The sequence below is a fragment of the Nannobrachium achirus genome (assembly GCF_963921795.1).
Source record: "Nannobrachium achirus genome assembly, chromosome: 2".
NCBI lineage: Eukaryota > Metazoa > Chordata > Actinopteri > Myctophiformes > Myctophidae > Nannobrachium > Nannobrachium achirus.
The window spans coordinates 33087454-33112473 of NC_137811.1; the positions used below are offsets into that span (position 1 = coordinate 33087454).

General features: G+C 44.5%; 1 protein-coding gene across 1 annotated transcript in view; it reads right to left on the reverse strand.

The window, feature by feature from the left end:
* The window catches only part of fhl3a (four and a half LIM domains 3a), a gene marked incomplete at its 3' end in the record, with an annotated part of 87820 nt that extends 74264 nt beyond the window's left edge, over positions 1-13556 (reverse strand). The window contains exon 1 of the mRNA XM_080720950.1: positions 13496-13556. The remainder of the gene's footprint in view (positions 1-13495) is intronic.
* Positions 13557-25020: the final 11464 nt, after the last annotated feature.

A 25020-nucleotide genomic window follows, 5' to 3' on the forward strand; every position in this document is an offset into this window, starting at 1 on the left:
CGTTCCCAGGGCTACTTTAAGAATCTTCTCTCTACCGGCATTAATTATTACTATAACCGGGTGAAAATACACACACCACGGGTATCGGAGAAACTCTCCCTACCCCACATTCTTCTCCTCAAGTGCCTCTGTTAACCATGGTTATCCTATGATTTAGCCATTAGCCGCAGCCCAACATAACCATTACTTTATGTATGAATTCATAATACACATCACATTACCAGTTGTACAAAAACCGCTGCAATTTGTCTGCAGACTTACAATTCCCGGTGCCCCCGCCTCTCTCCCCACTTACTGCCCCCACCTCTCCCCACTTACTCCCTTTCTGCACTCTCTACTTGATGTGACTTGCTGAGTTGGTTTTGGAGGCCTGCTTGCTGACAAACTGTGCCCAGCTGTCATTTTTTATTTATGGGCTTCCATTTAATTCACCATGTAGAAATGCACTGTTTATTTGACGTGAAAAAAAAAACAGATACATGCCAATGCATTGAAGAAATTCAAGCGTTGAGCAATTGTAGAGACTGGTGCACGTTTGGGCAGAGTACACGGAGGGAGTCATTTGTGCTGAGCGCTGCGATGAAGCACATCTGAGCACAGTCAGACTGGTTTATTTTACATCCCATTACACGAGCAAATGGCAGCAGGTTAGTCACACGAGTTCATAGCCACCACACACCTTGCATCATCACGCCCTATGATCTGTATTTACTATATGAGTGGTTCTCAAACCTTTTAGCTTGTGACCCAAAAGAGAAATTAGACATTTGCCCAGGACCCAAACTAGTGAAAACAGCAGATCTACAAGCTCACAACGTGTCGCTTCGTGCCGCGTTGTGAGCTTGTCACATGCCCCTGTTCTAGCGCCACCATGAGGCTGCGTGTATACATGTGACCTGACGGTTGCTTATCTCCCGATTAGGGAGTCTTACTGGTGTAAACATTGTTGTATGACAGTTTTGCCCGGCCACCAATCTGACTAACCGTCGTCAAAGAAAAGGGAACGCCCTCTGTCTGTTCCTCTTTCTTTGAAGCGTAAGCTATCCGAGTCTGTCTCGAGAGATTACCCGGGCCGCTGACTAAAGCGCAACTGGAAATTATTGACAAATTGCCACATTTTGTTCAGTTGAAAAAAATTATCTTTGTTTTCAGTGAGTGGCATTGATGGTCATGCGACGAAGTGTAGATCAGCCCTTAGGCTTTTGAGACAAGGGTGCATGGATTGGACAGACATGGGTGACTCACGCACTTCCTCAGGAGATGTAACCAAACATGACCTCGAGCCATGACGAGGCGGTGACTCGGCAAGATTTGCACACCCAAACAACATCTGTTTCATTGTGATATATATACTGTATACACGTAGCTGGTGTTGATGAGACGAGCCTGTGCCCTTAAGCTAGATGCAGAATAGACCCACATTTAGAGTGAACCTTTTTAACTCAAAACTTTGCTTCTGGGGGTCTCTAGAACAAAATATTTTGCGATGGGGGTCTGCGGCCAAATAGATATTTTGGGGGTCCTTAACCACTGATAGGCAGATTATAGGCAGTCTTCTAAATCGCTTAAAAAAAAGAAAAAGAATGATATGTATTTGGCAACGGATCCCCAGCGCAAAATACTTTGTTCCAGGGACCCAGAAGCAAAGATTTGAGTTAAAGATTTTCACTCTAAATTTTGGTCTATTCTGCATCTAGCTTAAGGCCACAGACTCTTTGGTAAACGTGCGGTCGCTGATGAGACATACCTGAATGTGGTAAGAGTGGGACTGCCCTGCGTTCAGAATGCGACAGACAGAGAAAACAGTACGGGAGAGAAAAACAACTGCACAGAACACACAGGTGACAGTCCAAACGACGCAACACATAACCTCACTCTTCATAAAACATGTAATTGCACCGTACGAAACTAGAGAGTTTGGAGCTTAGTTTTCCACACATACTCCTTTTTTTATACATTATTTTTTTCATTTCCTTTGAAGACATTTCCTTTGATGCCATTTCCTTTGAGAATTGCAGGTAAGTGCTAGGTATAAACCTCTAATTGTATACCTGGAACCATGTAATTACCCTATTAGCATAGTGTAAGTTACCCTTTAATCCCCTTAGTGGCTGATATAAAGTTTAGGTTCACTATACATACAATTTCATGTGAATGAATGAAGGAGAGAGAGTGAGAGTCAGGATGACTGAGTTGCGAGTAGGGATGGGGCGATATGCGATATTATATTGTGATAAAAAAAACACTCACGATAATCGTATCGTGGAGATTTAATTTATCGTGATATCATCCTCCATCATGCACTGGGGATCAATTCACCTTTTTATTTGCTGAGCTGCATATACCACTTAAACCCTCTATTGGTAAAAGGTACTTATAATATACATACTTAATAGTCTTTTTTTCACTCTCTATCAAACGTCTTTGCCAAAAAATAGCAGATTTACAAGCTCACGTTGTGAGCTTGTAAATCTGCTATTTTTTTGGCAAATGTTCCGTCCCAGGAAAATTGATTTTGATTATCGCGATAATATCGTAAATCGCGATTTCTTTGGTCACAATAATCGTGATATGACATTTTCATATCGTCCCATCCCTAGTTGCGAGTCTCGAGTGTGTGCGCGCGCACGTGCGTGCGTGCGTGCGTGCGTGCGTGCGTGCGTGCGTGCGTGCGTGTGTGTGTGTGTGTGTGTGTGCGTGCGTGCGTGTGCGCGTGTGTGTGTGTGTGTGTGTTGGGGGGGTTATTAGCTCCCAAGGGGGCCCTGTCTCAAAGGATCAGGTTTCAGGACCATTTACCAACAAAGCGTCCATGGAGGAAGCCTTGCACCCCTCACAATAACACCACAGCACCTGGCCATCCCCGTTCCCCATGCAGGAAACCTGAGGTCACTTCCCTCCATTCAGGGCTACTAGACATGCTCCTGCTGCTGGCCACGCGCCCCCCGCGGCCCGCTGGAAACAGGCTGCCTGGCTAGGCTACAAATAGAAGGCCAGATGGCCATGGAGAAGATGTCGCATAACTCAGTGGTTCTCAAAAGTGGGGTCCGGGCCGGGGGACCCCCAAGGGTCCTTGAGGAGAGAGTTCCAGGGGGTCACCATCTAAACGATAGTTTTGAACCACATAGACCTGTGTAACTCGGAGACGGGTCCATTTGGTTCCATTTGTACACTCTCAGAGGTAAATTAACATTGATTTTACAATAAAAATCAAACCTCGGTTCGAAGTGAAGCGGTGAATTCTTATTCTATGTGTTCTAGAGCTATGAAATCTGTGTTCTAGATCTATACATTCTGTGTTCTAGATCTATACATTCTATCTTCTAGATCTATACTTTCTATGTGCTTTAGTTCGATATTTTCATGAATTCTGAATGAATGAATGATTTTGTCTGGAGGGCCAAATTGTCATGTGAAGCTTGACCAAACCTCAATTCTGCATGCACGGGACAGACATGGGACAGACATGGGACAGACAAAGCCACACCTTGGAAGTGACTTTCACCACTTCAAAAACTGGGGTCTCAGAGATAGAAATACCATTAAATGGGGGTCTGTAGATTGCCTTAAAGGAATAGTTCACCCCCAAAATGACTTTTTTTTCCCCTATTGATTACTCAGGCTATGGAGACTTCAGTTCAATATTTTTTTTTTTTCGTATTTTTCGCATTCCTAAGACAAAAAATGTATTAGTAAATGTCTCCCATTGATTCCGGATGGGGACCCAAATGCATTCGGGTCCCCATCTGGAATCAATGGGAGTCATTTTTTCTGTAATTAAATTATTGTCTTAGGAATGTGACTAAAACGAAAAATTATTATTGAACTCAAGTCTCCATGGCATGAGTAATCAATAGAAAAAAAGTCATTTTGGGGGTGAACTATTTCTTTAATGTATGTCAAACTGGGGGTTCTTGAAATTAAAATGGTTGGGAATCATTGCTAGAGCCGTAAACATCTTCTCTTATGGGGGTATGGCATATACCTAATTGAGCGCAGGAAGTCATGACGTAGCTAGTTCAGGAGGGGCGAGTTAAGGGTTGACAGCGCGCCGGGGGGGGCGGGGGCCAGCGGCCTCAGCCCCCCCCCCTTACCCAGAGTACATTAGACCTAGCTGCACAGCTATAGTCAGTTGCTAAGCTCAACGCTGCCACGGAGGTCGCTGCTACGAGAGCTAATCGCTACACATTTTGCCACGTCGTCGGGAGCTGCTACCAGGCTAGCCAGCCTGCGCGGTCGCTGATCAGTAGATCAATGAGGTTCGCTTTCTATCTTGTCTATTATTTATTACTTCTTAGTCTACTCACCATGTCGGGAAGTTCTCAGTCGGATCCGGAAGAGCCCCAGGGTGAGGGAGAGGAAGTCGAGATGATCCCGGACTCCGGGGTCCCACCAGCTCAGCAGGAGGAACCAGCTACTCCGCGCAGAAGCCCTAGGCTGCATCAGTCGCTGACGCTGAACCCATCGGAGTGGCCAGTTCACAGGATTCTGGACGAGCTGTATCTGAACGGGTGGTCACCCCCGATGGGGCTCGGCCACGAGGGGCTGTTTCAGTTTATGTGCGCGGCGCGCAAACCAGCCGGTGATCAAGAGCCCCCGGCGGCCAAGGGGAAAGGGCAAGGCAAGGGGAAGAGGCCCGCAAAAGCCGACACCCAGGCTCCACCGAAAAAGAAGAAAGGCGGTGTACCCAGCGGCGTACCCAGCGGCAGCAGCGTACCCAGCGGCAGCGGCGTACCCAGAGGCAGCGGCGCACCCAGCGGCAGCACTCCTGTCCCCGCCGGCGGCGAGGACGGCTTCGGGGGCAAAGGCGCGAGCATGGAGGTGCTTCTAGCGCTGGCGGACCTGAAGTCCACCTTGTCGGGGATGAACCAGCGCATCCAGCGGCTGGAATACAGCGGCGCAGGCCCGTCCAACGGAGGTCCAGGGCCAAGCGGGGCTCCACCGAGGGACAGCGAGGCTCCCTTCATCCCTCGCAGGAATCTAGGAACCGCAGTCGCGGCGCCAGCAGCGGGGTCTCCGTTCATCTCCCCGGCGGCTGCCATCCCCGAAGCGCTGAGAAGCCAGATTCTCGCAGGTAAATAGCACCGCTTGTTTGGCCCTATTGCTGGCTGGGGTTAAACCGCTGCTAAATATTCTTTAAATGTGTTGGCAGGTCAGGATGTGAATCTGGTCAAGATTCTCTTATGCGCCGCTGAATCCTCGGCTGAGAGGTTCCTCGACTGCGGGGACTTTTCAGTTATTCTGAAGGACAACGATCCTAGATTGTCTAAGTCACTGACATTGGCGGAGTTTAACGTAGCCTTCGGGGTTTATCGCGATACTATGTGCGAGATCTATCAGGAGCGCAGGGCCGAGTTGGACAATTACATGTCCATTATTTCCGACTTAGCTTATACTTATGGGGGAGGACTCTTCTATGAGTATCACAAGAGTTTCTCCTCGAAGGCTGCGATGCACATCCAGCGCTTCAACCAGCGCATCGATTGGTCTGTTCAAGACCTTAGTTTGATTAGCCGACATTTCACGGCGCACCCGCCGCTGTCATGCTTGGTCTGTGACTCACATAGCCACAGGACCGACTTATGCCCCAAGACCGGTGCCCAGAATCCGGCAAGTAAGCCTAAATCCTTCCCGCCCGCTAATCAGCACCCGCAGATGGGGTACGGGCAGTCAGCGAACCCAAGACAGCAGGTGTCGTATGGTCCTACTCGCAATATTCCTTTGTGTATACAGTTTAATGAAAATGTCTGTACATTTCCTAAATGCAAATATATGCATGCTTGCAGTTGGTGCGGGGACAGCCACCCCAAATCTGTGTGTCCCAGGAGGACGAGGCCGGAGTCCAAGAATGGGAAAAAATAAAAAAGATGCATCCCTCAACTCCAGTGGACGTGCCGGCTCTCTCTGCTGCCCTATCAGATCACCCGAACAAATGCTGGGTTAAATATCTGATTACGGGTTTGACTCAGGGGTTTCTAGCGGGGCTTTGTTGGTTGCCTAATGTGTCGCATGTGTGCAATAATCTCAAGTCAGCTCTCGCGGAGCCATCCATAGTGGATTCTCTCCTGGCGAAAGAGAAGGGAAAGGGGCACTTAATAGGTCCGTTCGACGAAGCGCCGTTTGGCGTGTTCAGAGTTAGCCCCATAGGGCTAGCCACTCGGAAATACTCGGGAAAAAAACGCCTCATTTTCGACCTTTCCGCCCCGCATGGTGGCACCGTTCCTAGCATTAACAGTTTAATACCGCTGCCACCGTTTTCTCTCTTTTATGCTTCAGTAGATCAGGCCGCTCAGATGATAAAATCCGCGGGGCCAGGAGCCTGGCTGGCTAAAGCGGACATTGTGGACGCGTTCAAAGTTATGCCGTTACACCCTTCACAATGGCACTTGTTTGGCATTCAATGGCGTTCTAAACTATATTTTGCGGTAAAGCTAACGTTCGGGTGCCGCAGCAGCCCCCGCATTTTCGACACGCTGTCGGAAGCGCTATGCTGGATCTTGTATAACACGTTTAAACTCCCCTTCGTTCTCCACTTGTTAGACGATTTTCTAACTATTGATTTTGCTAATGCACCGCCCGCTAGAGGTATTGAGACAGTGCGCAAAGTGTTCAATAGTCTCGGAGTGCCGCTCTCCGAAGAAAAAACGGTCGGCCCCTTAACTAGGATCGAATTCTTAGGAATCATGCTGGATAGTGTTCTAATGCAGGCCGCCTTGCCGTTAGAGAAACTCCTAAGAATTAGAGAGATTATTAAGGAAACAGCGGAGGCGCCAGCAGTTTCAAAAAGGGCGCTGCTATCCTTGCTAGGTCACCTTAACTTTGCGATGCGCATTATTCCCCACGGCCGCTCGTTTGTGTCTAGATTAATCGACCTATCAAAGGGAAAAAAGGCTCTCTCAGATATTATTGAATTAGACGAGGGGAGCCGGTCAGATCTCAAGTTCTGGTCACTGTTTCTGGCTCAATGGAACGGAATCTCCTTCTTCTACAATGAGGAAGAGGAGGCCTCCGAAGCCATGCAGTTCTTTACGGACGCGGCCCCCTCCGTCGGGTTCGGGGGATTCTTTAAAGGGGAATGGTTTGCCAGTTCATGGCCAAATGAAATGCTAATGCTACCTCAAGGTTGTAAATCTATTGCATTATTTGAACTGTACCCCATTGTTGTAGCTGCCTCCCTATGGGGAGACAAGTGGGCCCGGAGGAAAATCTCCGTTCGATGCGATAACGAAGCAACAGTTCAAGTTATTAATAAAGGGCGCTCTTCAATTAGTATTATTAATAAATTCGTAAGACGCCTTACCTGGCTAGGCTTGCAGAACAATTTCATCATGCGGGCAGAGTCCATTCCAGGCAAACAAAATCGTATTGCTGACGCTCTGTCCCGTTTAAAGTTCCAGGAATTCCGCATGCTATGTCCGGAGGCCGCAGCCAGAGGCCTGACGGTTCCACCATTCGCGGAGATGTCGCTGGAGTAATTCAGGAAAGGCCCCTGGTCTCCCTATGGGAGGCCGCAGAGAAATACATGCGCAAGGGCCTTGCCCCAAGCACCATTAAATCCTATGACTCAGCATGGTGGTTTTTCTGCAATTTTTGTGAACGTTTTGCATGTCCCTTGCTTCCCCTCAATATCCCAATGGTGTGTGCGTTCATAGTTCATGCTTTCGAATCTAGGAAGTTACAGGCCGGGTCCATTAAAGCAATTATTTCGGGCATTCAATTCCATCTCCGTTGCCGTGACCCGACGGTACCAAGTATTCTAAGCAACCCAGCCATTCACCTGTTGCTCAACGGCATCAAGAAGGAGCGAACTCAAGGCAATGATAGCCGCTTACCTATCACTATAGCGGTGCTTCACAGGTTGGTGGGGAAATTAAGGGGAGGCCTATTCGCATGGCACATTAATGTCATGTTGGAAGCTGTTCTATTATTCGCCTTCTATGCTTTCCTACGTTGCGGGGAATACACGGCGAGCACCCTGACTTTCGACCCATCTGAGGGCCTCTGCTTTTCTGATTTAGTAATGGAAGATACGCATTATACTGTTTTGCTAAAAAAGTCAAAAACTGATAAATTTAGCGTAGGCACGCCGGTAGTGGTGGCAAAAACTAACTCACTTTTTTGTCCTTTCACTTCCATGGCGAGATATTTGGCGGTCCGGCCGATGTCAGCTCCTAATGATCCACTGTTTCGCACCACCGAGGGGAGGCCCATGACAAGAGCCTGGTTCGCTGATAAGCTGAAGGCGTTGTGCCAGAGCGAAGGCCTGGCGCCGGCCCTCTACACGCCGCACTCCCTGCGTATCGGAGCAGCAACTTCAGCAGCCCTTCTGGTGCCTTCGGCTACAATCCAGTCCCTGGGTCGATGGTCATCGGCAGCCTATGTGCGTTACATCAGGTTCAGCAGGCCAGAGATTCTCCAAGCTCAGAGGCTCATGAGCAGCCAGGCGACGCTGGAGTGACCGAACCAGCGGTCGATTAAAGACTGATTGCGTCAAGCTGAGAGTAATCAGGGCGCTTCAGGCGGAGCCATGTATACTGTGGGAGGTTTTCTTCCCTAGCAAAGCAAGGTGGTCGGGGGTGGTAGAATATTAAAAAGGGCTGCATAAATCATGTATAAAAAATATAAAATGCATAAAAACAAAAAATAAAAAATAAAAATGTATTTAAATTAATAAAGTATTCTGGGTGCTGGGCGCAATGTTTTTGTATGCTTAGATAGGTTAGTTTAGTTATATGCGCTTCTGGTCACAGCAGTGTCCAAGCTGTTAGGCCCGCGGAAACAAATCATCCTCACCGATGATTAGGAGCCTTATGGATTCTAAAGCATTGCGTGTTTTGGGGGGGGACCCGCGTGGGTCCTTTCTTTGGGGGTATCGGATCATGTGTCCACGGAGAGCTTAATTCACGATATAACGTTATATATATCGTGACCCGCGGTACACTGATCCGATGGTAGAATCCATATGCCACTCCTAGGTTCCGCTTGAAGTTTAGATAGTGCTGCATTTAACCATGCTTGCTGCTTATTCCATTATGCTATCTGCTGCTCATGTCATTAGTTGCTGCTGTATTTGCTGCTTATCTCTATGTGCTATATTGCTGCTTGTATGCTTTCATTCTTGTCAATAAAGCCCCTTCAACCTAATGGTCGTCCCTCCTGAAATTGAGCGCAGGAAGTCATGACGTAGCTAGTTCAGGAGGGGCGAGTTAAGGGTTGACAGCGCGCCGGGGGGGGCGGGGGCCAGCGGCCTCAGCCCCCCCCCTTACCCAGAGTACATTAGACCTAGCTGCACAGCTATAGTCAGTTGCTAAGCTCAACGCTGCCCCACCGCCATCCCCAGCGTCCACCTCAATGGATTATGCTTATCCCCGCTGGGGGTATCGGATCATGTGTCCACGGAGAGCTTAATTCACGATATAACGTTATATATATCGTGACCCGCGGTACACTGATCCGATGGTAGAATCCATATGCCACTCCTAGGTTCCGCTTGAAGTTTAGATAGTGCTGCATTTAACCATGCTTGCTGCTTATTCCATTATGCTATCTGCTGCTCATGTCATTAGTTGCTGCTGTATTTGCTGCTTATCTCTATGTGCTATATTGCTGCTTGTATGCTTTCATTCTTGTCAATAAAGCCCCTTCAACCTAATGGTCGTCCCTCCTGAATTCAAATGGGGGGTCTGTGGGCTAATAAGTGTACATTTGGGCGTACTTGACATGAAAAAGTTTGAGAACTGAATGAAAGGCCAAAAAGCATTTGGAATAACTAACTCTGGGAAATATAGTTATAGCCAGGTACATCTGGCCTGGGAAACATAGTGTATATTTTCAAATGCACAAAGTTACCGCGTTATGTGAGACAATACACAGCAAACCAACAGATTCCCATGGCTTTTGTGCGGTAGAAAGACAATGAAGGGTCCAGAAAAGCGAGCAGCTTTTAATCCTGCTCCAACCACCTGCAAACACTTGACCAGCGTTTCTCCATCATTATCAATGCCCAGGGTTCAAAAGATGCCAAGCCCCCCCCCCCCCCCCCCCCCCCCCCCCGCTGCAACCACTCCAAAAAAAAAAACAACTCAGCCACAGCCACAGCCAATCCGAGTCATTTAGCTACAGTTCCACTGTAGTTTAGAGCTGGCACCAGTCCAACCACCACGCAGGGCTAACCTTCAGAAAATACTGAAACCTCCAAAGAATGTGACCGTGGTGGAGGCTGGCTGGAACTGTGTCGCTCCAACGCCGCCATGAATGAGAGAGCAAGAGGGAACAACAAGACAGAGGAAAGAAAAAAAGCAAACAAAAATATGACATACTAGACTCCTCCGTGCAAGGCAAGGTTCCCAGCCGCTAAATATGACAGAATGACTGTGTTTTTGGTCATGGCTGTGGGGTTTAGTTTTTTGCTTGTTATTGTGTGAGCAGTTTGCGTTAAAAATATAACACCCAGTTGTGTAAGGACAGCAGGGTGCCCCCAGGCACCAAATTCTTCTTAAAGTGGACGTTCAGTTCGGTAAGTTGTCAGTAGAAAGAGGGAGGGTGGGGGGTCAAAGAAAGCTATGCATTTTGTTCAGTAGTTGAGAGAACATGCATTGCAAACAGCTTGGGTCTTCAGCCAATCTGTTTCCTGCAGTATTTCATCCGCGGCCACGGCCGCATGACGTGATGGTTCTGCAGAGCGGAGCTATTTCGGTCAATTCAGATGTTCTGGGGTCACCCAGTTTGGTTGTAATTCAATCTAAATGTATCAAGCCAGGTTCAAGTGACGATAAATAAAAGAGGCACATTCCTGAATTTTGATGTGAATGATTGTTTTTCGGAACACTTCATATCAAATTTGGAATGTATAATTGAATTACGGTGATGTCTGACTGCAGAATATGAGAGGCCCGTCTGACACAAGCGACGCAAGCATGAGACAGACTTTCCAATTGAATTACAATTCCAAAATAATTCTTACAAAAACTAAAGAAAGCATTTTCATTTGTGATTAAATTGTATTGCATTTGAGTGCCAAGTCCATTCAAGGCCTTCAAACATTGGTTATTACACACTCCTAACATTGGTAGGAACGTGGTGTTCTTTAATAAATGTTAAATGGTAAATGGTGCATTTATATAGCGCTTTTATCCAAAGCGCTTTACAGAGATTGTGCATTACATTCACCCATTCACGGACACATTCATACACCGGTGGTGGAGGAAACCATGCAAGGCACCAACCAGCTCACCGGGAGCAATGTGGGGTTCAGAGTCTTGCCCAGGGACCCTTCGACATTAACTCAGGGGGAGCCCGGATTCGAACTGGGAACCCTTCGGGAACCCTTCGTGCTCTAATAACGGTTTCTCTACCCCTGAGCTATGCCGCCCCACTAATACGGTTGTGGTCTGCATGTAACAGCAGTTGTAGGGTCAATGTGGGCAAACATCACCATCTTTGTATCATGACATTTAGCCTGTGAAATCTTCCGCATAGACAATGGCCACAGCACACAATACTGTACTTTACTACAGATTAAAGGTTATCCAGCTACCACAGCAAACAAAACAGCACGGCTAAGATGATAGCAATGATATCGCCGGGTCCTCACGCTACAACTACAACTTCTAGTACTACTACAGTCAGTACTGCATTTATGATGTATACACTAAACAAACTCTAAAGCCGCAACACAGACACACCCATCCCAGACGTACACTACTGCCACATCCCACTTCCTGCTGCTCTTAAGGAGAAGAAGAGAAGCTTAGCCTGAAGGACTTTGCTCCTCGAGACATCCACATACCTCTCAGCTGCATGGCAGTTTCTGGGACAAATATCATGATATGTTTGTTTTTTTACCAAATCTGTAATATATAGATATTGTGACAATAATTATGTCGTATTGACAATTCTTTTAAAAGTTTCAAACATTTTCCAAAAAGAGTGAAAGCAGCCAATCTACAACCGGTTGTGAGCAGGTTGCGTGACAGTATCGAATAAGTGACTAAAACTGAGTAAAGACAACACTTTCGCTATATCACAAGTCAGAGACGCTATCGATACAATATATCGATACAATATCGATATATTATTGGCCTGCCATAGTGACAGTTGGTCCTCCTGACTCGACACAGTTCACTATGGGTCACAAATCTAATATCTGCACACTTTCTCTGGAGCTGTTCCCTCTCTCTCTGTAGTGTCTGTGTGAGTGGTGTGGGGTATGGGTCCAGAGGCAGAGAGAGATGTACCGGTAGGTGGACATACAGTAGGTGTGTGTGAGTGGTGTGGGGTATGGGCCCAGAGAGAGATGTAGGTGGACATACAGTAGGTGTGTGTGAGTGTGTGTCTGTCTGTCTATCTGTCTGTTTGAGAAGAAGGTATAGAAGTTGAAAGGCACGAGAAACGACAACAGCGAGAAAGGCAGGCAGACAGAAAATGTCCAGAGGCAGACCACCACCGGACCCCTCACTTGTCACAGGAAGTGGTCCCGGCTTGCTTTCCCCATGCATGTTCCGCTTTCCAGGCATCTCCCCCAGGCAATGTGTTTGACTAAGGTGTGAAGTATGAAGTCTTGTCATAGTGTCAAAGCCCTGGCTCCACCACCACCACCTTTAGACCAAGTTCAGTCAGCAATCTCACATTTTGAACTATAATAGTAAATAATACAAATAAATAAAGGAAAGGCTAAAACAATACAGGGCTGAAAATCAACATGGTTCTGCGTGATGATGTATTAATGTAGGCCTGCTAGAGCATTCATTTTGTTGCCCTTTATAGGATCACCTGCATGGTCAAACTTCTTGTCCAATACTTTTAATGTTAGCCTACTCCTTAGACTGGGTCCATAGGGGGTCCATAGGACCCGACCCCAACATCAACATCAGTGGTTCTCAAAGTGGCGTATAAATTGGGGTCCCAGAGATAGAAATGCCATTAAATGGGGGTCCGTATAGCCTAATAATGCGTGTCAAACTGGGGATCCTTGAAATTAAAATGGTTGAGAATCACTTCTAGAGCCATAAAAAAGCTCTCTTATGGGGGTCCCAGGCATGTCTTTTCAAATGGTCCGCGGGCTAATAAGTGTCAATTTGGGGGTCCTTGACATGAAAAAGTTTGAGAACCACTGCCCTAGGTAGACTAGCCTACATCATGTCTTTTCTTAAAATTGAAAGGTTTGAACTTTGAACCAGAGGACAACAGTCCTTAATTTACCTGTGATTTTGGCTACAAATAGGACTGCTGTCATTCATTCATTCATTCATTCAAAGCCACAGCATCTTTATGGTTTACATTTATACCATATTTCTTAATCAGCAAATTATTCTTAATTCTAATGTCACCACTTATTCCTTGGCAGTTGAAATAAGAAAAGAAAAGAAAAAACATACGATGTCAAAGTGTGCAGCGTTTTGTGTGAGGGTGGAATCCAACGGGAACGTAAAGAATGATGTTGAAAGTCGGAGGAGTAAAAAAGTCCAAGAAAGAAAGAAAGATGTGACGCTTCTCTTACCCGAAGTTATGTCAGCAGTGGACGGCACCTTTGCAACCTGACGATCCTCCGTGTCCGCAGACATTCAAACGGCGAGGAGTCACTGCGCCCGGCGCTTGCAGCAGGACGCAAAATGTTAAACTTTTTTGTTTCTTTCACTATAGTCAAACCTCTGGGGGCGATAAGACTGTTACAGCCTACTATACCGGCTACTTTTTGTCCTACTACTGCTGAGGAAGTTGCTAGTGAGTCACAAGATCCCGCCCCGATATTGAGGAGAGAATTCCTCCCTCCCTCGACTTCAAACGGAGCAGATAGACTATAGTGCGAAAATGTGGACGAGAGAGTCTCCCAGTTGAGTTGGGCCTTTTAAACAACAAGTGATCTGGTTGTAAACGAGACTCCCCCTACACCTTCTTCTTTTCCTTCTTGTTTTTCTTTTTTACTGGATTCTCGTTTCATGAATCTCTCTTTAGAATGTTTTTATTGTATTATTATTTGTATTCTATTCATTTTTTAAACGTATTAACTTTTTTAAGATGCTTATTTATAGGCTATAGAGCTAGACACTAAATGAGATATTGAATATGGGCAAGCCAATGTCTGGAAATGGTTAGCAATCAGTGTAGGCCTACTACTGATGAATAAACCAACTCTAATGCCTACAGGAATACTGTATATGTGCAAAAGGTGTGTGCATGGGACTGCATTGTGCATTTAGCTTTTCCAAGCAAAACTTGTGTGTCCCATAAAATGCCTTTAGATCCTCTTTGTATTATATTATACTAGAAGCTGGGCGGCGTCTAGTCGGCGACCTGGCCAACTCGGAACAATGTAAATAGGGAATGAATGCCCCGCCCTTCAGGACCCGTTTTGACCATCTGTCTGCCTGTGTCCATTTATGCCCATATATGGAGATATCTGTATCTGTCTGTCTGTCTGTCGGCGTCCATTTTATGTCCATATATGGAGATCACTGCAGTTATAGTTCTGGGTCCATTTTATGCCCAGATATGGAGATATCTGTCTATCTGCGTCCATTTTATGCCCATATATGGAGTATCTGTCTGTGCCTCCAACTGTGTTGCAGACACAGTGCCGGTTCCCCCTTTAATGCAAACCTCATTATACCTGTTGTCATAGGACCCGTTTTGAACATCTGTTTGCCTGTGTCCATTTATGCCCATATATGGAGATATCTGTATTTTATGCCCATATATGGAGATCTTTGACCATCTGTTTGCCTCTGTCCATTTATGTCCATATATGGAGATATCTGTATCTGTCTGTCTGCAATCCATTTTATGCCCATATATGGGGGCATTCATTTTATGCCCATATATGGAGAATGCGCGTGCCCGTGGGACGAACGGTTCTCGAGATACGCGGATTACATACATACATACACACTCACAGAGATTTTTTGTTGACTCATGTGGCGTACGTGATGTCAGAGCCTTTTATGAAGTGATGTCACAATGAGTCAGAGCTTTCGCCGATTTCCTCCGGAACAGCCTGATGTCAACAATCAACCCCGCATAAGGAGATTCCGAACGTTTCGCGCCGGTTCGGGAAAACCGCGCGTCGGGTCGGGTCGAGACCCGGCACTGCACTCCGTGCCGCGGCGGGGAACGCGCGTGCCGAATCTGAAGCCGGTGGGACGAACGGTTCTCGAGATACGCGGATTACAGACACACAGACAGACAGACAGACAGACACGCAGAGACTTCTCGCATTTATAGATAGATTATATCCTCCAGTCCTGGTATAGGTATCATTTATTATTACATGATTCAGCTGAGGTTGTGACTTCCCACATGTGTATGAACAGCTTGTGTTGTTTTTTATTAGGCTATATAAAGTAATCATACACCTGCTCCCGTGAGTCAGAAAGTGATAAACAGCTAGATTTGTCTTGGCCATGTTGAAACACTGATGTTGACACAAGCACCAGCCCAATCACAGATAGCATTGTTCCAGGAGCCTATCACCCCAGCTGGTATCTAGGGATACAGGCCCCCAATGGCCAGCTCAACAGTCAACATTTTCCATCATTTTCCATCATGTTCTTCACTGTCTTCTCAACTGTATGTCATACAAGCATTATAAAAAACAGATATGTACTTGTGCACCTACAAATGTGTGCACAAACAAACACACACACCCACCCCACCCACCCACCCACCCACACACACACACACAAACACACACACACACACACACACACACACACACACTGCAACACACACGCACGCACATAGACAGGGAAAGAGACAGAGGCAGTATTCATACATTTGATTTCACTATTGTCACCTGTCAAAATCATTGAAAAAATGTTTTCTTTTTTTTTTTCTTTTTTAATGGACCTTTTCGAATGCTGTTTTAAAAGTAAAATGTTTCATGTGGATTATTTTGGATGCCATTTTTGTTGGTGCTGGGAAGAAGTAGCCTTTTTTGTTCAGGAATTAGAGCAGCCGGTTTGAGCTTTGTTGTCGAAGTGTCCTCGAGCAAGACATGGACCCCTTGCATGGTTGCCTCTGTAACAAACATTGTAAAGCACCTTGGATAAAGGCACTGTGGAAGTGCAAACCATTTACCAAGCCCCATACTATAGTAGATCGTGACAGTAGATAGTGATCAAGATTGGATTGGGTGGGATTACATTATTCAATTTTCTACACAACTGCAGGCACGTGAGTCACAGCAAATCATGTGACAATTGCAACAGTGTGATTCCTGATACTTATATTTGCCCCCTTCTGTTCGCCACACTGCCTCTTAATTATGAATTCTAATTTTACACTCTGAGGCGTAGGCCTGTAAAGACTGCACACAACAAATTAGAGGAGAGAAGCCTGTCTATTCATCGTGTGAGAGATAGTCTGATGAGTCTCTCACTGGTCCCCTTCTTCCAAAATAGGTTGAGGGGCCATTCTGTAATGTGTGACACGCTGAATCTGTCTATACTCAGCTTTGAAAAACAAAAGGTGAATGAGAAGAAGCCAATTGAGTTACGTTAAGCTATGTGTGCTAGCATTTTTGCAATACTGAGTTGTACACAGTCAGAACTTTAGCAATGACGTATTTCGTGCACTGCGGTGAAACCAACAGAAGAGTCATTCAGTGGGAATGTTCGTGCAGAAATGTAATCATTGTAACTTTATTTTTATTTATGCTGTTGTTATGACAACTTGATAGATTTTGGAATGTGACCTTTGAAATTTGTGACCATATTGAACTACACAGGAGTGCAAACGCTGTTGACGCCAGTTTTCAAGTCGTAAGTACTACCCGTGAACTGAGCGTTTTGCTTTGAATGCAACATTTTTTCTCCCACTTGACATTACCAACACAGAAATACTCTACAACTGCCTTATTTACTGGTAAGACGCCTCAGGGCGACAAGCGAGGTCGCGCCATGTCTTGGCCATCTGGCCAGTGATGTATATCCAGTATATGGAGATATGCTGTGAGCGCCCAAGCATGCTTACTCGGTTATTTGTTATGTGAAAGTCCTATGATATCTATGACATCTGACATCATACATACAATCCCTTTTATGCCCATACATGGATGATGGAGATCCCTGTCTGTAGAACCAGTCACACAGATATGGACTGTCTTGGCCATCTGTCTTGGCCATAATATGGATTCTGTTAGTGTGGTATGTGGTCGATGTGGCCTCCATATATGGGCATTGCCATATGAAGTCCTGTTAGATATGGGCTTAATATTGATGACATCAGGGAACTCCATATATGGGCATTAAAGGGATTCTGTTAGTGTGGTTCCCCTGCCATCACAGTGATGTCAGAGTGTGATGTCAGAGCACGTCCAGACGGATACATGATGTGTCGTTTCACATACTAAACTGTGACCTTCGGTCGCAATCAGCATATTCTCACTTCCAACTCATCACATATGGAGGTTTGGTCACAACAGTTTTTCATCACTTTTGAATGGACTGGATAACCCTTTAGCGTCTTTTTTTGAGCGGTGCAAACCACTCCTATAAGTGGCTGTGCGTGTGTCTAGTCTTTTTCCTCAGCGTTTTGCCATAGTAAAATGTGTGTACGTAGCATCATGTTTGTCTAGTGATGTCATATGTCGTATGTCTGTAGCCTTTTTCCTCAGCGTTTTGCCATAGCAAAACGATGTTATGCAAGCACGCATCACTACATGGAAACCAAATGTATTACAGTTACAAACTACCTACTAAGCCTATAGTGCAAACAAAAGCTTTTACAACTACCCAGATGACTGTCATGCGTTGCTAAATGACATTTAGTACACTAATACGATATGGCATTTTTAAAACTCCTGAGTCAAATTAGCTTAGCCATAACGCGCATCATGGCCTTGAACTTATGATTAAATGGAATGCTAAAAAATTACAGAGCCATTTTGGTATTATTTGAGTGTGGGTGAAATCTAGGACAAGATGCCAAGGATTCATCAGTAAGGTCACAACAAACAACTAGCGTCATCTAGCAAAAGTGCTTCAAACTTAATAGACCCATCAAAGCACAAAACTGTGCCATTGTCTAATTGTTATTTGATGCACAGCCATTTTGGTGAGACGGTAACACATAAGGTATATTCAAGTGAAAATAATAATAATTAACACTTTGAAAGCGTCATGCAAATGATCCACTGAGAGATAGTTGTGTCACCTGTGCACACAACCATCAGTCAAATTATTGTACACTAGAAAAGAACATTTTGCAGAAGAAACTTTAAGTGTGCCTGCAGCTCGCCAAGTGTGTGCAACCTTGTGTAGTGGTTGGTGTTAGCATTAGCATTTTTAGCTTTAACATTAACATCAGCATTAGCATTAGAATTTTTAACATTATCATTTTTAATATTAGCTTTAACATTTTAACATTAGCACTTTATTAGCATTAGCTTTAGCATTCTTTTACATTATCATTAGCATTTTTTACATTAGCATTACCTTGCATTAGCATTTAGCATTTCTAACATTAGCATTTTTAGCATTTTTAGCATTAGCATTGCTAACATTAGCATTTTTAGCATGAACATTTTTAGCATTAGCTTTTTTAGCATTAGCATGTGTTAGCATTAGCATGTGTTAGCATTAGCATTGGTTAGCAGTAGTATTTGTTAGCATTAGCATGTGTTAGCATTAGCATTTGTTAGCATTAGCATTTTTAGCTTAGCATTAGCGGAAGTAGCGGTTAGCATTAGCAGTTAGCCGTTGGAACTGTGGGACCACCCACCGAGTTTGAGACCAGTAATGTATTGGGAAGTGGATGTTTAAAGCCCAGCCAATAGGAAGACAGAGGGGGCGGGGCTTATCATTACAGCTCGTCCCTATTGGCCATCTATGTACTCACACCAAGTTTCGAGACGGTACCATGTTGTGAACTGGATTTATGGATGTTTAAAGCTCAGCCAATAGGAATATAGGGGCAGGGCTTAAGAGGGGCGGGACTTAAGTAATTCGTTCCTATTGGCCGTTTAAGTCCAGACACCAAGTTTCAAGACGATGCCATGCTGTGAACTGGAGTAATGGCTGTTTAAAGCCCAGCCAATAGGAATACAGAGGGGCGGAGCTTAATCAATTACAGCTCGTCCCTATTGGCCGGAAAAAGTCCAAAGTCGTGTGAGCGTTTTAAAGTTTATATCACGTTGCTAGGCAAAAGTATGGCAGAGTTATGTTGCGCCAAAGTTTCTGGAGTCCTCCATTCAAAGTCAATGGGGTTTTTGGGCGTTGTTTTTTGCGAATTACATCGCCATGGTGACGCGGATCGGAAAGAAAAGTAATAGCACCCCATTCCCGGCCGAGACGCACGTTTTGATGTATATATTGCGGGGGTGGCGTAAATTGTGCGGCAGTTACGTGCCGAAATTTGGGGCGACATACAGTATATACTGTATATATAAGTATGACGGATTATAATAAGTGTTTTGCCATTGCATGGCAGGCACACTTAACTATGTATGGCGGATTACAATAAGTGTTTTGCCATTGCATGGCAGGCACACTTAATTAATGGTGGGTCATGCAGACCTTCGATAGTTCCAGATAGCCAGAGCTGGGAGCGACTGCTGACACATTTATAGTGAGTCTCAGACAATAGACCATATTCACCTGGCGGCCATGTTTGAGATTTGCATTGAGAACTGTACCTACAGTACATAGGGTGGAAACTAGGGTAGCAATTCTGGCACGATGGCCGCTGTGTGAATATGGTCAATGCATTTCAGATGACCTGGGATTAAAAGGTGTGATTTTAAGTATTTTGACGAGCAAAGCCTGAACTATATTATGTTCTCAGCCCTCTGAGTGGCCCCTGACCGACCAACCAGCAGACTCCAGCCGCCGTGTACCGCCCTGGTTGACTGCCTTCTGGTTGTTATGCTGAGTTTACTAACATTATGCCCAGTCACTGCACCTGAGATGTTCCTTTTCACTCAGGCCGTGTTTAAAATAAGAATTTAATATATTAAATATATCAATCAATATCAATACGAGGCAATGGAAAAACATGATTTTTTTCAATGGTAGTGGATGGAGAGAGGCTGTTTGTCCAACCAAGCAACAGCGACCAAAAGGCACGCAGAGGGGCTGGCCACGGGTGGGACAATGTACTTTACACAAAGAGTCAATTATAAATTTAATTTGGAGAAGCTTCTAACTTTTGAATATGGTACATCTGTATTGTTGGCTGAATATGCAGGCACAGCTCTAGCTCAAATCCTAAACAGCTGGGTGATCTGGGATATGCAATGTATTCCAAATAATTTCACACAGGCTTGTGTCCAGGATTAAAGTGGAAGAGGGCTGGGGTTCAAAAATAAAATAAATAAAGAAAATATTATGAAAGAAGAATTGGTCCTTAATAGGGCAGTAAGATGTTTTCTTGGAGTCTAGTATTGGCAATAATGGTAGCTGTGTGAAATAAGATGGAACAGTAGCTCAGTATTTTGTGGAATAGACTGCCAAAATGCCAAATAAGTAGCCAGGAAAATATTTGGGATATAAGTGTAGCAGGTGCATGGGCAAGTCAGAAGATAGGAATTGGTGCACCACGTAGCTATTTAATGTTTTTAAACAAACAGTATTTCCAGGTAGGATGTCTACATATTTAATGTCTACATATATTCAAAATATGTAAATAAGTGTCCAGAATATTAGCCATACATAGTTTGTCAATATGTGAATAATATATTTCTTATAGTCACAATATTATCAATATCATAAGTGTCCTGATTTATTTGTAATTATTGTAAAATCAACTAGAAAGATGCAATTCTGTGAAATTGCAAGTGTGGTTGCCGTGACGCGAGTCACGAGGAATCTGCTGGGAAATGAATTCCATCTTACCATTTATATTAGATATTGTGATGTTAAGTGATGACCAAAAGCTTAACCTTTCTGTTGTGCAGCAGCCCAACCTGCGCCCAACCCGGATAACATTTGTCAGAGAAAGCACTGGTTCACTTTGCTGGGAAAAAAAGATCTCGGACTGGGTACAATAGTGTTTTGCCTATAGAAACCACACTAATTTAATCGAGAATGACATCTACTCTTCCTTCTGTTGTATTGTCCTTTATATGATTATTTGCATGTGTAAAACTGAATTGTTTGATTGATTGATTGATTGATTGATTGATTGATTGATTGATTGATTGATTGAAGACTTTATTAGAAGTTTGCATAGGAAAAGGCACAGTTTCTTGGTGACAGTACAGTTCACTGGTACAAGGTCAACTAAAAGGATACCTCAAAAAAGTGCTTGGGCTTGTTTCAATTGTGGTCCTTTTTAATTCAGACTTGATGTGGTTAAGCAGCTTTCAGTTACTGAGAAGTGAAATTGATCACACATTTATTAGAGTATTTAGGACAGAGGTGCACAGTAGCACTGGACAGGTTAGTGCCTGGTTGAAATAGGCTCTCTGTCGCTCCCTCTGTGGCAGAGCAGCCGGCAGTATAGTCGTACTTAAAATGACTTGATCAAGAGTATGAGACTGTGTGGATGATTATTATATTATGACAACAAGACTGGGTCAAATAACAATGTGGCTTCATGCAGATCTCAGACTTCATGTGGCTAGTCTATGACGCCAGTGCTAAGATAGTTGGGATGGCATCTGCTCTTTCCCTTGTTTGTTGTTTCCATGTAGCCTTTCAAAGAGCACTACTGTAGAAACTTGAAATGAGGTTGATTTAGTTAGTGTCATTCGATTATCCTATTTGTTCATATTATGCCACTACTAAAGCTTCTGTGTGTAAAATAATGCCATACACACATACTTAATGATGTGTTATAAACTGAATAGACTGCTCTCAAGTAACTTTAAGTGACAGCACACTGAACATCATGTTGACTGTCCACTTCATTACGCCCAACATTGGTGGATTGAGGATTTAAAGGAGTAGTTCACCCCCAAAATGACTTTTTTCTATTGATTACTCATGCCATGCCGTAGTTTTTTGTCGTATTCCTAGGACAATAATTTGATTTCAATAAATGTATCCCCATTGATTCCGGATGGGGACCCAAATGCATTTGAGTAATCAATAGGAAAAAAAGTCATTTTGGGGGTGAACTACTCCTTTAAGAGACTAAGTGGATGATTGATATTCAGTTCATACTCAGTGAGATTATCTGAAAGTATAAAAAAAGTAAAGAAAGAACTACAACCGCACTCTGTCGAGGTGCCAACTTGCGCATCGTGCACAAGTAGGCCATGTATGGCCTACTTGTATTATGTAGTAAATATATTATACCTAATATCTGCATTGTTAGCGCTGTTCCAGTGGATTCAAACATCACACTCTGAACTCTTCAGAGCAACAGGAACCACGTGACCACCCTACTTTGATGCAACTCTTTCTCTCGACGGCTTTGCGTACAAATTTAATTCTTCATGAGGTACCACATTTCTCTTTAGATATCACTGTCTTGGTTGATTGATTGATTGAAGAATTTATTTTTTGCAATAGAAAAAAGTACAGTTTCATGACTACAAATCACTGGTACAAGGTCAACTAAAAGGAGATCCTAGAAAGCTGAGGCTTATTTCCACAGGAACCACACTTTAAGTATCTCATATAAAAAAATAAGGTATCTTATTTTGAGTATAGTGTATGTATTTTAAATGCACTCATGATGGTAAATGTGCAAATGTAGCAATGCCAGTCATGTTAAAGTAGTCATGATTGCTCCAGTGGTCGTTTTGGCCATTACTATGTCATCACCCTTTAGACAACCGCTGCTAGAGGGAAATAAGCAGAACTGTCTGTGACCATGCAAAAGTGAAATATATTGCCCATGTCTGGGCCACCGCTACTTCTCTCCGTCCCAGTGCTTTGTGTCTGCAGTATAAAACAGATAATGCCGTAATATTCACCCTCCCAAAACTCCAGCAGGGAAAATAAGCACCAGACTGGCAGTTAATTGTAGACGATTTACATTTTACAGGAGGTTGTGGTTGAGGACCCTGTCCAGGAGCTGCCGCTCCCACAGCACAGCCAAAGGTTGGCTCCTGAGTAACAAAGGAGACAGTAGGGAGGTAAGGCAGGGAATCTTCTACCACGTGAATTATTGTTGCAATCTGCCTTTTGACTCGTCTATAGTGTTGATTTCACATGTGAACGAGCTCCTTAATGGTAGGCCTACCTCTATCGCTGCAAGTTAACCCTCAAATACCTGGAGTCCGAGTCGCGTCAGATTTTAACCATTCTTTTATGCTTTAACTATTGAAAAGGTGCCGCGCTGTGAGCTTGTATATCTGCTATTTTTGAAAAATCGTGGAAAACGTGTCCAAGTCTTTGAATATCTTTGACCGGATCTTTGAACCGACATCTAAATCCTTCCTCTAAATCATTGGTTCTCAAACCTTTTCATGTCAAGGACCCCCAAAATTAAATGTATTTGGCCGCAAACCCCCATCTCAAAATATGTTGTTCCAGGGACCCCCCCAGAAGCAGAGATCTGAGTTACAAAAGTTTCCTTTGAAAAATATATATTGAAAAATGTGCACACATTTTTACGTTTTTTCAAAAATAGCAGATCTACAAGCTTGCAGCGCGGCACTGTGAGCTTGTATATTATCTGCTATTCTTCAATAGTTAAAGCAGTCAATTTGTTTGAGAATGTACAATGAGGCAACCAGACCGGGGGGAAATCCTGCTATGGGACATTTCTGACAGGGTTGGCCCCGCTGTGCATGATGGCCAACCATGGTCAAGGAAGGGAAACATACCAGAGGCCTGAGCTCAGCCCAAATGCAGCAGTCTTATGTCAGCAGTGTTATTTTTACAGGGTCGTATTAGAAAGCCAAGAGGCCATCCATCTGTCCCACAAGGGCATTCCTCTTATCACTGACCCTTGAAGAGACCACAGCCTCTTGTCCTTCCCCGGTCTTGCATCAGCTTGTTACGAGCCTCCCATTTCCAAAGTAGTATTTACCCCCACTGTGGCTCACCATGGCGTTTCACTTGTAATGATGAATACTCACATGAATTAAACAGCAAGGAGCCCTGTAAGTCAGAACGCAGACACATTCAACCCGTAAATCCTGACTGCCATCTGTGTTTGCGCTGTTAAACACATGTTTGCGGGCGAGCGGCTGAAGCCGGGCCTCGGGCCTGAGCCCTCGCTGGGACCGGGGTCATTTAGCCATCATCAGACTGACAAACATGTTTGTGACATAATGTGGAAACAGTGATCCCATTCACGGGGTTCGCATCTCTCCCGCAGAACATTCTGCATGCCGGGCAAATCTCACACATATAAAACACATTCTTTGCGGACGGTTGGGGAGGTGGGGATATGTGAGTGGGGAAAAAATGGCTGTTTAGTGGAATATCCTTCCTTCTATCCTCCTTTTGGCATCATCTCCACATCCACAAAGAGTTTTGGAGTCTGGGTGAGATTAGGGGACTGGTGCCACTGCGGCTTTGTCTTTGTCTCTCCTTGGAGTATCGTGTCAGGAAGTGGAGAGAGCGGCGTTCCCCAAGGGAGCCTGGTGACCCCGCCAGCATCTTCTCCCCCCACCATCCCCGCAAAAGTACGCTGTTGTCATGCTAACCACTTCAGTGAGAGGAACTTGTGAAGATTTGTATCCGCAAAATGAGATATCCACCATTTGGATAAAAAAAAGTGACGTCAGCTCTAATACAACAGCCTCAAGCTCATTGTGGCGACATTAGGTTAGTTCTTTGCAACATAGAATTGTAGATCTAGTTGACTTGATTCATTGAATTAATGAATTAACAGTTTGCACAAAAAATAAAAAGGCACAGCACAGATCTATATAAAAGAATGCTAAGAGGATGACATTTCTGGTGATAAGCTTAGACTTGTTACTTTCTACAGGGGCCAGTTACAATTTGCAGCCACCTCGATGTGCTCTTTTAGACCGGTTTTAAAGAAGGGTATATAGAGTCCATATATATTATAGTCCATATTTCTTTTTAGTATGCTGAGCGAGTAATTTCAGGTAACAATTTTGATATAAATTAAATCTTGTTCTGCTTTTGCTTTACTCAGCGTCACCTGTTTTCACTAGTT